This window comes from Bombus vosnesenskii, unplaced genomic scaffold (assembly GCF_011952255.1).
Source record: "Bombus vosnesenskii isolate JDL3184/JDL3185 unplaced genomic scaffold, Bvos_JDL3184-5_v1.1 scf7180000014787, whole genome shotgun sequence".
NCBI classification, from domain to species: Eukaryota; Metazoa; Arthropoda; class Insecta; order Hymenoptera; family Apidae; genus Bombus; species Bombus vosnesenskii.
The window spans coordinates 1-8,890 of NW_022883643.1; the positions used below are offsets into that span (position 1 = coordinate 1).

The 8,890-nt window shown below is 38.0% G+C and overlaps 1 pseudogene; it reads right to left on the bottom strand.

Moving 5' to 3' along the window:
• Window positions 1-8,807: 8,807 nt before the first annotated feature.
• Window positions 8,808-8,890, bottom strand: LOC117240560 (annotated as a pseudogene).

An 8,890-nucleotide genomic window follows, 5' to 3' on the forward strand; every position in this document is an offset into this window, starting at 1 on the left:
AAATAAGTTCTGAAGAGATAAAGAGGCTATTGGCAGAACAAATAAAAGGAACCTGGATAATGAAGAAAACTATTTTTGAAAAAGAAGAAAAAAAGGATGAAAATAAAAAACGAATCAAGCTGCCAAGGGACGATGAAATTAAACTTCAAATATTCGATGGACGTGATTACAAAATGTGGAAGAAAAGAAGAGAAGTATTTAAAGTGTAAAAAATGTCTAGAACCGGCTTCATGAGAGAAAATGGACACGGATGCGCAAGATAACTGAGATGAAAAGAATCAATGGGCGATGAACTACATCTATGGTAGTATAACGAATGAACAATTAGAATTTGTTGGTGATCGAGACACTGCTTTAAAAATAATTAAAAAATTTGATGAGATGTATATGAAGGAAGCAACAGCATTGCAAATTTGTATAAGAAGTGGACAAGACATGATGAGGCTGAAAGACTTTGAAGAATCAAATACATTTTTCACGGAATTTGAAAAAACGATAAATAAATTAAAGAGTGCTGGTGCAAACGTAAGTGAACGTGAAAAACTCGACTACATGCTGAAAACACTACCAGAATCATCGAGCTATATTGGTGACTTGAACGACTCATTGAAAGAAAGTGATCGAACTTGTGAATTTTTAAAAAATATTTACATTTGAACTTTTTATAATGCCATCGATCGATACGAATAGACGAACGTCCTCTCTAGGACGATCATTATAACGAATCATTATAACGACTCATACTGTAGAATAGCAAGCGTAGAGTTGAACGGAAGAATGGACGAGCAACGATTACAACCGGCATACACTATCTCTGTACTTGTATTTAAAGTGATTTTAATATACACTGACTATTACAATTTTATCACTCGTCTCTTGAATAAACCAACCAACACGTAGAATAAACCACCTCGGCTCGTAATTTTTGGAATAAGATACGAGATGTTCCACATAATCCATATATTCCTTGTCTTTGTTTTCAAACTAAACAGTATCTAGAAGTTATTTACAAATTCGGACATATTCCATCTGAAACATTTATTTTCTGAGATTCCTTAGATTTATAGATTAGCATAAGAAATATTTACCGATTATATAAAATATAAATATTTACCACTGTACGACAAATGTTTGTTATATACTTATAACAATTATTGTGCCGATTTAAAATATTCATAACCAAGGTTATATATATGTCGGGTTAACATTAGAATTTAAGGCGCGTAACGATTCTTCGTTTGAATTAGCCATCGTTTTACGAAGCAGAGATTATATTTACACGAATATACAAGACTTTTACAAAGTACGATAAATATTGAGTTTAACGAATGAGTTTAACGAATAATAAGATTAATGAAGGCTATTAACAATGTTCTTGGGTTCAAACGAATCCACGGTCAACGGGATAACTCTTTACTATGCGTAGAATAATTTTAGCTATAAAATACGATTGTTGAGACGCTCGGTATAAACTGCTCGATGTGTCACTCTCCAAGCAATCGCACGAATAATAAACTGATGGAAATTTTCCTTGCTGTACGATTGCATTTGTTTGTTATATGCTCGTTGGAAGCATCGAGAAGGTTCCAATCGCCGTTGCTACGCAGTTTCTGCCTGGAGTTTGATTAGTAATACAACGTGTGTCCCATTATATCGACACCTCCGAGGTACAATCCCATGTGGCTAGGCCCGTTGTTGAGGCCGTATGCCGCCACATTTCTAGGGAGAACCATACAACCACACCACACCTCCGTCAGGTAAAACGTTCTTCCCGTGACCGTGGCTACGTTCGGCCACCAGTTGTCGCCTCGAGCCCAAGCTCATTATCACAAATCTCGAACAAATACAATCGGATCGAATGACGACAATTGTTTAATTACGCCTATGATAGAATCTAGATTACGGTGTTAAGGGATTTTCCCGAAGTTCCAAAGGGAAGGCTCCGATGTCCTTTCATCTCCGACATGTATATATAAAGAATATATAAAGAATAAGTTGATTAAAGTCTTGAACACAAATACAAATTTAATGTTAATTATTCTCATTTTTTAACCTTTAACGCTCCGACTTTTAATTGTGAATATCGACCGACAATTCCAACTTATTCTCATTCTACTTCGACTTGCAAGCTTTTAACACTTTACCGACCGATAACCGAATAATCGCTTTTTAGTCTCCGACGCTTACCGACCGATAGCCTATTCATCGGCTTTTTGTCGTCGACGTTTACCGACCAATAGCTTATTAATCGACTATGTTACGCCGGGCGACTCTCTGCCTGGCCCAGGTCACACACCGTGGGCCAGACGGACACCGAAACCCGAGTAACTTGCCTGCTAAGGTCCTTCAGACCCAACAAATGTCTTTTTCTAAATCAGTTTCTGAAGATTATTGTTTACTACGGCTTGACACGAGAAGGTTAGTTTTTCTCACGTACGATGCTTCCTACTAGCAACTTTCTATCGAGGGCGGTTAAGACCCTTCCTAGTCCACCAACCTTCGTTTGTCCAATCCGAGGCAATGTATACTGCCCTCACTTCCTGACCTACAATGGCATGAACAAATCCGATGGTCCCGTGCGCTAGACACACCCATCACTGGCTTTCCTCCGACACAGCATCGTCACTCAACTTCACTTCTTCTACCTCGCTGGAAAAGTCAACTACTATGTCTAACGCTAACGCCTATCGTGGCAGTCTAAGCATAACGCGAGAGTCGGTTTTCGGTATTGTCGAGCATACATCTCCTCTACTAAATATATTATATGACTACGTCCACTAATACACTAAATCCAATTATAAGAGCCCTGCTCTAACGTACATATCTATCTTATCTTCGTGCGATAAGTGATTATCTATTTATCTATGCTCATCAGTGTAATCTAAGTGTGGAAATATATGATTTATAATTCTGTGAATCACAGTGTTATACAAACTCAATAACCCCTATTATCTCAACGGAAATCAGGGGATCGATCAATTCGTGGTGTCGATTGTTATAATCGTAACGGGAATTTACGACTCCCGTTGACGTCTCTCCTCGCGACTGCGTCTCCCCGCGATTGGTCGAAATAACAGACTATTATTATAATTAAAAGCTATTACTTATAATTCTCAGTGAGAATTAATTATAAAATTCTTCCAAATAAAAAAGAAAGAAAAAAACTTCTTAAGTGTCAGATTTTAAAAAGAGTACCGCACCGCATCGCACATTGGTGGTGCTTGGGAGGCACACTTGGAGCGTTAAGTGTTAAGAGGAGATATAAATTTGTAAATTTATCAAATTCAGAAATATTATTCAGAAAAACTTCAATAACTTTGACATTTTTTAGGAAAAAACACGTTTTGCAACACACGTTCAATTCTTTATTAGGTGCCAAACGGAAATGAAAAAGTTATCAATGTACAATGGAAGCTACCCACATTAAAAAGGAGAGCATGCATGCGCTAGCCTCCGCGGTACATCTCACGAACGCACGGTAGTGGGGATGTCGCTGGGCAACGGAGGGAAGAATCCGTTCGATCAATCACTTTATCTGTATGCGATTAATATCGTTGTGTAATATCGGAATATATTAAAGGTGTAATTTTGTCCGATTAATTATAATTTATTAATAATGGATTGAAAATACAGATATTAGTTAGACAGAGAAACGATGTTTGATTAACAGGAAAACTAAATGCAACGCTCGTATTTACAACAAATAACTTGACAACTATTTGGTAACTCTCTCTCTCTCTCTCTCTCACTAGCAACTCTACACTCGACAACATTCGCAACTCAATTCTAACGACTCTATGCTTCGACGTCTCGATCAACTCTGACCCTCGCCAATGCATTCCTGCTCGGTCGTGCTCGCTCTTGCTCTCGTCCTCTCTCTCTCACACACACACACACACACACTTTTCGGCTCACATACTCTGGCCTCTCGATTGCCACTCCTTGAAATATGAAACCGTACTTCTGTTTTGACGCTGCTTATCTTTTCTCGCGTCACTGTTACCAGGCGCTCTTGGATGTAAACAAACCACAAAAAGACGGCGTACACGGTGTTTTCTAATTTCAGCCGATCTCCAATCAAAGCTATTCTACGATATTACAGTTGTATTCCAACAAAAATTCATGTATTGCAGAAAGATGACATAAATGATAATAGATTCTAATGTAAATTAAAAAACAGTGTTTGCAACATCGTCACTTAATTTGCGAAATTGATTACTGTGACTTCTGAACGGCTAATAGAACAGCCAACCTTTAATATGCATATCCACATATACCATGTATAACTAATTTGACTTAAATCAATCTAATGAAAATAAGTATATGTAATTGCGCTCCTGTCCTAATAAATGTATTTCATAATTTTACAAAAAATATATTGCAAAAATAAATAAAAAGTTTGAGATACCAATCGACTCGATGAATATAATAGCATTAGTGTAAAAAATAAAGTTGTATAAATGTTTAGAGATTTATACAAATTCTGTATAAATAATGTATAAGTAAATTACTCATTGTTCCTTTCTGTTTTTTTTCTTGCGTTATGTTATGTAAAATTGAAAAGTTTGCAGTAATAATGACACAATTGTTACTAAATAATAGGCAACAGTTTTAAGAAATAATATCTTTTGAATAAAACCTCGGATCAACGAAAATGAATTACACAACTTTTTCAGGTTGAAATACTTTTTGTGGTAAAGACTATACCAAATTAGATACTCTTTCGCGATCCTTATCACGTACGATATCAACCGTAAGGTAATTTATATAATTTATATAATAATAATTTAATTTACACTAAATTTAATTCACATTAAATTATTATTATATAAATTATTATTATTTTATTATTATTATTGCTTAGTCCGTGCCTTTCGGCTTTGGACGAACTTTCGGTTTTACATCTCTTATATCTATTTCGCTTCTTATATGTCTACCTCCCCTCTTATCCGCTCTATTCTATTTCACTCCCTTAATTATTCTATCTCTACGAACTAAATACTAGAAACTACAAATTAATAACTAATGACTAATAACTATTGCAGCTTTGGCCTTTAGCCTCTTTGCTGTGCTTCCTTCCTGTCGTTTGCCCTTTCCTTCTCTATTATTGCTTTCAGTTCTGTTAAACCTTTTCCAGTCTCGTTTAGTGTTTTTCCTATGTCCTTTGATCCTCCCGTTATTTCACATTCTTCTATTACATGTCTCAGGTCTTCTTCTTTCCTTCTACGTAGTCTGCATCTTTTTTCTCCCTCCTCTTTCCAGTATTCCCTAGCTTTGGTCTCGTTTCCACATCTGAATCTTGCCAATATTCTTCCGTCCTTCCACTTCATCCTCCCTTCCAAGTACTTTGGTAATTTTTCTTTGGCGATATTTCTGTAGTGTCTGCTTCTCTCTTACTTCTTTCTTCTATAATTTGGTCTACTGCCATCCTTGTTTGCTCCTCTCTTGCTTCTATCTGTGTCCATCCATTTCTCACCTCTTTTAGTCCCTTCTTTCTTTTTCTTGCTCTTTTCCCTTCCTGGCCATTTCCCCAATTTCTCTCTCTTTCCTTTATACACTCCTTTTTAGTTCCTTTTTCATTCTAGGGCTTTATCTTCATACCTTGCTGCTCTTTTTAATGCTTTTTCTTTCATTTCTATTAGCTTGCATTCTTCTATCGATATATAACTTGGTGCTGTCATACCTAATATCCGTTTTATATATCTTCTTTGTATTCTATTCAGTCTTTCTTCCATATCCCAGCCCCATACCTCTGCTTCAAACATCTTCATTCTCCTCTCGTAGTCCTGTTTGAATATTCTTTCTCCCACGCTCCATGTTTTCTTCGTTGCTATTGTTGCTCTCTTTTTCCTGTCTTGTATGTGTTTCTCATCACTGCCGTTTTTCTCTAGCATGTAGCCTAGGTATCATATCTCGTCCACTTCTTCTAATTCTTGCTCTCCCCATTTCCATTTTCTTTGTCTCCTTTTATCCTTCTTTTTTTGGAAAACTACTATCTTGGTCTTTTCCGTGCTCGGTTCTAATTCGGCTTTCTTTAAAAATTGTTTGAATCTCTTTAGCATATCTTTTAGCTCCTCTTCCCTATCTGCCATCGACACAATATCGTCTGCATATGTTAGTGACCATACCTTTCTTTCTCCTACCACTATGCCCCCAGCTTGTCCTTGCCTTAGTTCTTCTTCCAGTCTTGTTTGACTCCCCTCGCAGTCCTAAATTCCCTTGTGTCGCGGTTCTTGACTCTCGTATATCGCTTTAATCCTTCGGGTTAGTTTTTCGCTAATCCCCACTTTCCTCATTTTCTCCTCCAGTTTCTCTCTGTTTAGTCTGTTGAACGCCGCTCCTAAGTCCGCAAAGCAGGCATACAATTTCCCTCTTTCTTTACCTAGCTGCTTGTATATGATGTGGTTTATCACAAAAACCGCATCGGTCACTTCTCTTCCTTTTCTGAATCCGAATCTTCCAGTTTGTTTTCAATCTCTGCCTTCAGTCGTTCGTCCAGTATCTCTGCATAGATCTTGTATGCTGTATCCATTAGCGTTACTCCTCTGTAGCTCTTCGCTACTCTCTCGTCCCCCTTCTTACATATGCATATCCTTTTTTCCAATCTTCTGGTATCCCCTCCCTATTTCCATATTCTCCTTAAGGGGGGGGGTTAGGTTGGGGTTAGGTATTACAATTTTTTTTGTATTTTTTTAAATGAATGCATAATATCTTAAGAATATTGTATCAAAATTTCAAGTCGATTGAAGCAAAATTGACAAAGTTACGAGTATTTTCATACATGTCGGATTTTAATACCTACCCGACCCGAACGTGCTATTGATACCTGGCAGATGTTTCGCTCTCTATATAATACATAATCTTACCCCCCAGATACCGGTGCCCCTTTGAACACTATTTCTGTACATAATTTACCAAGTAACGCTGGAGAGTTTTTTCAAATTTGTTAATTATTTTTATTTTACAATAACAAATTATCCGACTTTTTCGCAAAAAATCGCATTTTCCATTCAAAGTGTTCCAAAAAAGTGAAAAATTGAAATTTCGAAAAATCCTCCCAGCGTTACCTGGAGAAAACTGTTTCCTAACGAATGAACTTTAACTTTTTGATTTCAGATGATACAGCACCAAGTTACGACGGGCACCGCAATTCTACTTTTTTCCGAGACACGTCCGTGAAAATTTTATACAATATACTTCGAATGTCATACTTTAGTGTATCATTGGTTTTAATAAAGAGATTCTAACTGTGTCGTCACAAAAAATTCACAGCAACATGCCTTTTTTGTACGAATTAACCTTAGCCCCCCTTAACTCCCATAAGGCCACCCCCACTTCCTTCGGTGCATACTTTCGTACCTCATATTCTAACCCGTTTTCCCCCGTTGCTTTCTTTTGCTTCTTTTCTTTTCTTTTCTCTTTTCCCTCTATGAGCGCTTCTCTGCTGCATTTTCCTTTCATAAACTTTGTCATCTTCCTTCTCATCACTCTTTTCGTTTCTTTCCACTCCTTGTTGTACCACGCTTTCTCTCCCATACCCCATTTCCTCATCGTCACTTTCTTCTTTGGCATTGCTTCGTTTATCTTCTTTTTGATTTCAGTCCACGTTTCCTCTACTGTTCTTCCCTTGGACTGCAGGTCCAGTCTTTACATTCCTCCAGGTATTTTTCCACACTTTCGCTTGTTCATTCCCTTTTCTCCTTCTCTTCTTCTAGCTTTTCCTGGTTTTTTTATAATTCTGCCCCCCCCCCGTCCCTATTCAACGGCATGTAGTCAGACTATGTTCTTTTTTATACTGTTACGACCTTTCGCGGAGAGACGCGACCGCTAGGAATACGCGTCAGCGAGAGGCGTAAATTCTCGCTACGATTCTGTTAATCGACGCCGCGAAATAGTCGTTCCCCTGTTTCGATTAAGATAACAGAGGTGGTTCAATGAAGTAACACTGTATTAACGGGTGAACATGAAATAATATATTTGACAATAATATGATGAATAAATTACACAAAGTTGTCTCGACCTTACGATATCTCTCAATGAATTCGTTAAACTATATGATTTTGATTTTGCTCGTCAGAGCTCCCGATGTCTAACGCTTGACTCGTCAGAAGGGACTGATTGCCTTTCGATCATTTCTTTGTCTTGTTTGGAAGACGACCCCCATTATGCTCGCTTCACGCCACCGCTCGCGCCTATGATCACGTATGGCTCTTCTTGTGTCGAAAACGTTACGGACAAAAATCGACGTTTCTAGGGCTCGCTGCTTGGCGACAACTATGCTCCTGTCACGACCGGCATACTTCAAATCCGACGGACTGACGATAGAGATAAAGATGTGGCGGCACTCGGCGACAATGTATATCGCTGAAGTGCCTAATGAACCATCAACATCCCAACGGTCCTTCCACCGAAGGTTCTAGAAGAAAGAGCACGTGGCAACGATCGCGGACGCCTAGCAAATGCATGGACGGTGGGGATGTTGAGGGATGACAAAAGAAAGTAATCGGATCCGATCGAAAGTAAAATCATAAGAGTCAGTCTTAGAAAGTCACGCCTAGAGTTCGGAAGTAGATTGTAAAGTGTATTGATGTTAGAAAAAAAATAAAGTTTTCTTTTTTTTATTTTTACCTCAAATTCCTTTTTTATTTTGTTATTTTACGTGACACTCCCGTCGATACATTGTATATGATCCGGCGGGCAGATAAGACGGTCTGCCTGCGACACTGTAGGACCGCGAGCGACGGTTAGAAAATACAGCCTGTGGTAAGCATCGTGGTGTAACACCTACTTTCACGTCGATTATTGATAAAGATTATTCGCCAGTGATACCATTTATATGTGTTCCCCCTTGTCTACGGGAATGTTAAACGTCTCTCCTTTCATACTACAA